This window comes from Apaloderma vittatum, unplaced genomic scaffold (assembly GCF_000703405.1).
Source record: "Apaloderma vittatum isolate BGI_N311 unplaced genomic scaffold, ASM70340v1 scaffold20277, whole genome shotgun sequence".
In the NCBI taxonomy this organism is placed as follows: Eukaryota; Metazoa; Chordata; class Aves; order Trogoniformes; family Trogonidae; genus Apaloderma; species Apaloderma vittatum.
In genome coordinates this window covers 14,955-21,765 of record NW_009725920.1, presented here as the reverse complement: position 1 = coordinate 21,765, position 6,811 = coordinate 14,955, and positions in this window count along the sequence as shown.

The following is a 6,811-nucleotide window of genomic DNA, read 5'->3' as shown; positions in this document are numbered from 1 at the left end:
CACGATCTTTCTTCTAAGAAGCCATTTGCACGCTTAAACCACTTTAGTGCCTTTTCGTGGGGATGTGGGGAGGTTTGAAGCAGACTTTGTACAGCTCTGTTTGAGGTTGGTCTGTAGATTGTTGGCCTGTCGTTCGTGAAATTACATATAACATTTTAAACTGGAATTTTCTTCAAAATGTGGTTGAATTTTGCACATGTTGAACTTCTAAAGATGCTGAATTCTCTACTAGCACAGAGAACTGTGCTGATATAGATATGACGTATAAAATGAAATTTATAGTTTATGAACATTCATGGTTTTGGTTGATGTTTCATAGCAAGAATATGAAATTGCTTATACGTTTTATTTTTGGAATCCAGAACTCCATATACTATAATTTTAGTGGGTGTATTTTTTTTTTTTTTCTTATTGGAGTGATAACAACTTCTGAAATTGGTTTTGGGAGAGAGGCAGGCCCAAATTAGTGAACAGTGTCTATCACTGAAATATGTGTTAGTTTGTAAGGAACTGGCGCTCAGCATTAAGGAAATCTTTCTTCTGTTGGATTTTATTGCCATTTATCTCAAGGCATCTTTTTCCATCCATGCAACTTTTATGGAAGGCTCAGTTTGTAAGAGTCAATGATGTCACCAGCACTCATGCTTCCATAAATGTTTTGATATGTAGCTTTTAGTGATTTAAAATACGGAAGATGGCTTGTTAGTTACTCCATCTATTTTTAACACTTTACTGCAAGATTTGCTACCTAACAATTGTAGATAAGTTGTAGATAAGTTGTCGAGGTTTTGATTAGGGTTAGGGAATGACCATCTGGATAGTGAGCCTAACTTCTCTTTAAGCAGAAAAGCTAGTCTGCTTTTTAGTAAATTCAGGGCAGAGGAGAGGCGGAGGGGGAGAATATTGCTGTTCTCTAGTTGGGAAATATAGCAGGTTAGTGTATTTGTAGAAAGGATTATTACTGGAATGAACAAGACCACTGTAACAAATTATAATTTTATGTTTCAGAGATTCTTTATAGATTTTAATTGAATATTTCAATATCAGAGATAATCTAGTCTCTGCATCTTTAGGAAATGATAGTTTGACATTAGTTCTTCACATGCTTAATAACTTATATTAAACAAAATACTTTGTCACTTTAAAGCCAAAATATGTGGTGGCTTGTTTTTTAACAAGTTTACATAAAATTGTTGATCTGCTTTTAAATATTAAATTAACTACTGAAGAGTTCTTGATACTTTTATACATAGAGAATTTGAATTAATGATAGCACCATCTTAAAGCTTGTGTGGAATTCTGTGCATTTTTTTTCTCAAATCAAGGAACTGTTGCACATACTTATCATGTGAAAGGCAAAGATACCTAAGATATTAAGGAAATACTTTGATTATGTTCCCAGCCGAACATTATCTCCTTCTTTCTGAAGGAGATACTTATGTATATTGTGCTATGTAAACCTCAGTCTTTGCGACTGCCTTGACTAGTAGCACTTAATACCTAACAGGCTAAAGACTTTGATTAAAATTAACTGTTGAATTAAATTACTTTTTCAATTAGCAGATGCCAGGATTTTAAAACAAAATTTTGCATTATTTGCTAAAATCTTGAGTACAAATGGAAAATCAGAGTATCAATTATATTTTTCAATATAAGCTATAAATTATCAGTCATACCACTATTTGGGTGGATGCCTTCAGTATGTATTTTTTCACCCTTTTCAGTGTCTTAATTTGTATTTATTGACTTGAACAACTGTTTTAATTTTGTGTAAAAACCCAATGCGAAACCACATTCTGAGTCTCCTCCAGATAGCAAAAAGTGAAACAAACTATTGATGTTTCTAGATAGCACTTAGTGATGGGAATTCCAGATTCCACATCAAAAGATGGATGTAGGGATAAAAATTGCACACTCAATGTGAATATTATTTTAAATATCCCTTGCTTTTTCAGCTTATTGTATTAATAAAACTTATTGCTTAAGTTTTGCACAACAAATAAAAAAGATCTTAAATGTTATGTTTGATTGATGTTAAGACATGATTTTGCTTTTGTAACAATTGTGTGTAATTAAGCCCTGGAAATGACGAGTAACTAAGAAGTTGAGCTAAACCATCCAAAATCATTAAAAACGTGATGATGCTTATTTTCAAATGTCTCAGTGTTCTTAGGTCTTTTTTGTGTGTTTAACTGAAATTGGTAATCATTTGTCAACAAGTAGCTGCAAGCTCAGAATGCAGAAGGTATATACAAAGAAAATGTAAGCTGAATGTCTGCCAGGCAGTGTTAGATCCTGCTGTGAAGGTCAAGGTGGAATCCTGAATTGTGTGCGACATGACCCAGTAACTTTAACAAATGTCGTAAGAGGTGCGGAACAGAAAACGAATGGCGCATGCTGAGAAGACTTGGGAGCTAGGCCACCTGTGAGCAATTTATGTCTAGGAATAAGCTCAGTTTCTCCAGAGTTCTGTTTCATTGCAATGACCAGTTGCTTAAGTGTACTGCAGTGAGCGCTGAGCACTGTGCTATTTTTATCACAAAGCTATAAAATAAGACAAGAATCACAGGCATAAACGCACCCGAATATCTATCCCATTCTAGTATCAAAATGAAGACAGCTGTGTACCAGAAGCTAGGGCATAAAAAGAAGGAATTCAAAATATTAATAAAAATCCAAGATTAACTGTCTAAGTCTCCAGGACACGCTCTTCTTCCTGCGGTGGTTGTGATAAAATTTTATTAAAGTAACTTAGTAAGATTTTGTTTGCATGGCTGAGTTCATCTTGTTACTTATTAAACCCTGCCAGATTAGATTTTAGTTCTGAAAAACTGATTTTCAGAGAAGTAATTTATTGATAAGACTCTATAATAAAACATTCACAACCATCACAAGAAAGTCCCCATTTGTATCTGATTGTGAAATGAAAACGGAGAATGAGAGTTCGTGGGCACTGAGCTTGGAAAAATGGGTCCAAACGGGAGAAATGTCATCATCTGGTTTCACTCAGATTAAACCAATGCTGGTGCTTCTTTTTAAACCTTATCTTTTTAAGGTTGCTACACCTGTCTGTGCTGAACTGCTGTGACAGTCTCTCTCTGAAACACTCTCTGTGGCCCGTTTCAGTTCCTCAAATTCCCAACCCTTTAGATCCCAGTTATTCAGCTTTTTGACTGGGACTAAAACAAGATAAAATACTATAAAAACAACAGGACTAAAACAAGATAAAATACAATAAAAACAACTGGAATCGATGTGTCAGCAGACATATTCAGGTTTGCTAGCATTCACGAAAACGAGAACCTCCAGGAGCCTGAGGCTAGTGGTCAACTGCTGTTTAAGGGGGTAATTTCTGTCACTTTGCTGGGTTTTCTTTTACAGTGGCCGGTTCACCATCGGCCCATCCTGCAATGTTTAAGCATAGCAGCACACCCAAGGTGCCAGGAGCCTTCATTTAGGCATTCATTTTGTAGGAAAAACAAGTGAAACTTGTCAAAGGGTGAGTTGTTACAAGTGACCAGAGAGAGACACGTTTTAGTGGCATGAGTAAGAGCAGAAGAGGGAGCAGGTGTGGTTGGCAGTTGCTTTCTGGTATTGGTGGCAGTTAGATGAAAATGGATGGAGACTTCAGGTTTGCAGGCTGGTGATGGATGGACTAGTGCATAAAGCAGGGGTGCAAAACAAACGACAGCATGTCCCACAAGGAACAGTAAGAGCTAGAAAGGAATAAGGCAGCTGAAAACAGCAAAATTCAGCTAAACAGCAGGAGGGTGTGAATGTTTGCTTCGATCTACGCTATGCAGGGCCCTGTGAAGTTTTGGTACCCCTGCTTCAACTGAAGTTTCTCCTCTGAATGCAAGCGCTGTTTCACAGGCTGGATGCCATTGCCCCAGACTGGTGCTTAGATCATTTAAAAACTGTCTGTGTCCCGCCGCACTCAGGAAATCCCGAGAAATCAGATTCGCACTAGTCAAAAGTGAGCTGATGGCAAAGTGTGAGTTAGGTGGGACACTGAACTGCTTGGGGTAAGATGGAAAAATCAAGATGTTCAAGACTTGTCACTAAAGTTCATAAATCTGACTTTTATGAGAGGAGGGTAGGGCCTCAGCTCTATTCCAGTTTGCCTTCGTGCGTTTTGATCACAGGAACATCCTACCTTAAGATTTGGATGTGGTCAGTAGAATGTAGAAATATACAATACGAAAGTATTTGTCGTGTATTTTAAAAATAAGAAACACCAGTGGCAAGAGCATACTGCAGTGAAACATACACATTTTTGGATAAGTACTTAATTTGTAATAAAGTTAGGTGTTTAATTGTATTTTATGCTTCACTTGTAGAGGAAAGCTAGCAAGCTGAAACAACTTGTTTTGGAAAGCAGGATGAGGGCTGTGAGTTGGAGTGTGACCCAAACATACAGTAAGAAGTAGATGTGCTTTGAAAATTAACTACTGCAAAGGCAGAATCCATAAATTTACAGGTCTATTTCTGCATTCTTGAATTCACCTTCTTGGTGTGTGGATGACTGGAGCTCTATGTGGAGCAAGGTGAGGCTATCACTTCCTTTGTAGCTTCACGGTATTTAAATGCACGCCTGATATCCAGCAGCCTTTCTGCTTTGACTTTATTTGAAGACATTTGCATTTGCTCAGGGCTCAAACTAAAATGGAGGCTAAACAGCTCAGCAGGGGGAAATCCTCCGGCTAAGAGCACCCTTCTGCAAAGAGAATTATTGCTCACATTTACCCAGTGTTCATGGTCTCCTCAGCCTCTGCTGGATATTCAAGCCCAGTGCTTGACCGTGCGCCAGTGGCCAGTTTTACCTGATAAGGGCCCCCAGTAGATGCTTTGATAAATAAAGGGTAAAGGAAAATAACCTCCCTGCAAGCACTCCATTTCACAAGGGTATGCGGGTGGAAGGAAGACTGGTAGTCAGGTCATGCGTGGGGGAGAAAAACCAGCACACGGTGCTGATGGTGGTCCCTGAGAGCAGTGGGATAGTGAGCCCCGTCCAGCCTTTGGTTCTGGCTTGTTGACAGGCTTGCAGGCCCTGAGCGTGGTGCCGCTGTCACTCTGCTCGCGGCACACCCCAACTCACAATCCAGTTCCCCGTGTTCAGCTGCCTGAGCTGCAGGATGAACCCTTTGAGCCTCTCGGGCATCTTAAACACCTTCATCCAAGTGATCCTCTGGCAGTCAGCCTGCTTGCAGCTGAAGCTTTCGGGAATACGTGGCTGTTTCTACAAAGAAACTTTGTGGGGTGCAGGTATGGCGCAGAGAAAGCCGAGGAGATAACCTGCCAGCCAGCTCATCTCCCTGCACTGACTCCCGCTCAGCTTTCAGCCCCTCTCCGTGCCCTCCACGACCTGGCATGCAGCCAGTCCCCAGGTCAGGAAGTCAAATCCTGATGTGGTTCTTCAGGCAGATCTCCCACACTTCAGCCCCCATGCCAGTGGGCAACGCTCTTCTCTGTGTGGGTAGGATCAGGGGTGGCTGAGACTTCGTGTATCAGCCTAAATCAGCTTCCAGGCTGTGTGGCACCTGCCATGGTTCCTGCAAAGCAATGGCTGTGTCAGTACCTACCATGAGTTAGGGTCACGACTTACTAACAGAAAACAAGAACTCAGGCGTGCCAGAGACAGTTATCACCAAAATGTTTCATAAGATATTACATTTTTTTTAAATACTGTCAGATTTCAGCAGCCATTTGTGGTACAACAGTTATCAACCATGTAGCAGAGTTTGCCTATTGTAGAATGGCTATAGTTTTTTTAAAAGGGATTTAAAAATAGTTTTGACAAACGCTAAAGAGTTAGTGAGAAGCTGTGTTTATTTTTTTCACCAGTGATATCTGGAAGCAGAGGAAAATGCAGCCAGGTGAATGAATCCAAACTCTCATCGAGTCACATCTTTAATTAATAGACAAGTGATTACAAAATCATTTCCCCCGGTGGCAGCAGCACAAGCCAGCTCCCAGCTGAGGCTGCGCATCCCCGTCACCCTGGTACCTCCATGCCTGTACAGTTGGCCACACAGAGAAAGAAGGGGAGGCTCTCACCTCCTTTCCTCCATCAGACCTGTGCAAACCCCACTGGAGCAGTGATGGCACTCCCAAACTGCCCCAGCACCTGCAGGCTCCTCTTTCTGCGTGGTGCTTGCCTTGAAGGATAGAGCTGCACTGCAATTTCTTCCACATAGAACAAATAGGTACCTATAGGTATGGCCAAGGGTGAAATAGGAATTTCATCTATTTCATTCACCCTTTTTGTATAAGAAAAGGGAGGGTTGTGGCAAACGTGAGTGTAGTGTAGTTCCATTAACTTAGACCTCTGTAGTACTTCGTTGTTGTATTTTTCATAATCTCTTCTCACAGGGCAGAAATGAAACCCATGGAGAAAGACTAGACATTGGAAAGAGGAGAGGGAGCACAAATGAACCTCCTCTGTTATTACAGTCCGCCCCCAGAATGAGAATAAATGGTGATAAGAGGAAAAATAGCTGCGACAGAATTATTTAATAAGGGGCAACTTTTAAAGCGGCTCCAGTCTGGCTTCTAATTTTGTTCCTGTAATTTGATTGTGGGTTTAAATGGGACTGCTTAGACATCAGCTACTTGATCTGCAAGCAGCAGCAGGTAAGCAATGCAGAAGTACATTTTTTTTTAGCTGCGTCGCAGCCGCGGGCACATTCTGCCAGGGCTGAAGAGGCGCTGCACCCTGCCGGCCTCCTAAGAGCGGGGGCTCCCACCTCCCTCGGCTTCAGGGTCGAGGAGAAACTCCTTTTGTTTCAATGAATCTGTGGCTGGGGGGGGG